The sequence below is a fragment of the Microtus oregoni genome, unplaced genomic scaffold (assembly GCF_018167655.1).
Source record: "Microtus oregoni isolate MIOR12 unplaced genomic scaffold, Mior012 000041F_ref0000270, whole genome shotgun sequence".
In the NCBI taxonomy this organism is placed as follows: domain Eukaryota; kingdom Metazoa; phylum Chordata; class Mammalia; order Rodentia; family Cricetidae; genus Microtus; species Microtus oregoni.
Window position 1 is genome coordinate 18,756,156 of NW_024543208.1, and position 2,153 is coordinate 18,758,308.

The window sequence follows — 2,153 nt, forward strand, 5'->3', positions numbered from 1 at the left end:
TGAGCCTTGCTCACTTGCCAGAGAAGAATTCTGGCAGTATTGTAAATAGGCACGTACAGGAAACTAAAACTGGGGGCCAACCACAGACTCAGTTTTCATCTTATATACTTTTCCATATGATTTTTTTAATAGAATGTGCATAGTATTATTTTAAAATAGCAAACATTCAATTATATAAAATACTCAGAGGTCCAGAGATCCTGCAATGGCTCAGTAGGCGAAGTACTTCTCAGGCAAGCCATACAACCTGAGTTTGATCCCTAAACTTCAGGTAAAAGTGAAAGTAGGGAATTGTAACACCTGTGTTACTCTATGGTATAGTTCACGCTACTATACCATTCGCGAGCTGGGCAAGGGCCTGGAGATGTGGGTCATTCATGAGGAGAGAATGTCAAATGCCGTTTATTCAAGCTTAGGAAAAACCTTATACACCTAGCTGCTGCACACTGGAATCCCCCCAGGCAGGTGGGAAATTACCAGGCTCAAGATGGAATAAACAAAACCCCTCAGCTAACCACCAGTGGGGGGCAGAGGGAGCACAGGAACAAACAGGATGTTTAGCCAGAAACTGCAACAAGATGTCTGACCAGAAACTGTCCTCAAGATAAAACCTGGGAGGAGGGGTAGCCCTGTAGGCCCTACAGAGAAAGACTTCCCCAGTTTGTCCTCTGACGTCCAAACGCATGCTGTGTCACTGTACTTCACACACAACAAAAATAAGTAAAACACTTTGAAAAGTTATTTGGGTGTGTGGTGTATAGACGATTGGTAAGAGTGCTTCCTGTGTAAGCACAAGGACACGAGTTTGATTCTAGGAACCCATCTAAAAGCTTGGTGTGGGGTGCGCACCTGAAATCCCAGTGCCATGAAAGGATGGAGGAGGACATGGCAGGACCTCTGGGCCTTGCTCACTTGCCAGTCTAGCTAAACTTCTGAGTCCCTTGCTTACTGAGAGAATCTGTCTCAAAAAATAATGCAGAAAGTGCTAGAGAAAGACAGGCGATGTCCACCTCTAGAGTTCACAAATGTGAATACACACTCCCCCACCCACACGCACACACGCATTAACATGCATACACATACTCCAAATTTGAGTGTATCATTTAGGTGGGGAGGGTCTGAGGGAAGCCTTGAGCCTTGGGAGAGAGGTGGGACTCAGCTTATGGGAAAGGAACATTTACCGAATACAAGCCAACAGATACTCCAGTGAGCAGCAAAATTACCTTCTGATGGGAGTGTGAGGGAACAGAATGGAAATGGTTCATAGAGGAGATAATATTTGAGCTGCATTTTGAAGGATTTATTTCCTTATTCTCAAGACATTGTTGGATGCACTCTGGATGCCAGACATCGGAATAGATGGAGAGAATGTAGTGGTCAAACCAAACCAAACCAAACCATACCAAACCATGGTCCAATCTCATTCTCAGAGTAGATACAGGTACAGAGAGATCACGTACGGTAAGGCCTGGGCTTGACTAGAGCAGAGAGCCACAATCTTGGTGATGGAGGCCGTACAGGGCTCAGACATGAGACACCACCATTGGCCAAGAGTCCAGCCAGGATCAGTTGTATTAGGGCCACCAAGGTGGTCAACCCACCCCTGCAGAGGCTAGAAGAGATGCCATCTCATTCTTCTGTCATAATGCCACCATCTAGGTGTCCCTTTTGCCAAGATGAACTTGAGAAGGAAGAGAGTGAGTGTGTGTGAGTGTCCTTTAGTGAGTGTTGACTGAAACCAAGTTGTCTTAGACTGGAAAGATATGAGGAAACATGATTGCTAAATTTCAGCTCCAATTATACTGCTGCCATGCTGAATGAGAGTTCACAGCGCGAACTCAGTGGGTCGCACAGTTATGTTTACATTTGTCTAAGTATCTAGAGCAGGAAATCCGCGGAGACAAAGTAGATTAGTGTTTATCATGGTTCTGTGAAACGGAAGTGGGGGTGGCTCTTAATGGTTTTGGACATTTCTTTTGGGGGGTGATAGAGGTGTTCTAGAATTAGATAATGGCAATGATTGCACAGATGTGTGGACCTGGACTTTTAACTTGTATCTCAGTGGAAACCCAATGATTAGAGTGATTAACAAAAACAAAGAAGCTAAGATTTCCTTTGTACATCTGAAAAGAGTGATGAATGAAGTCCACTAT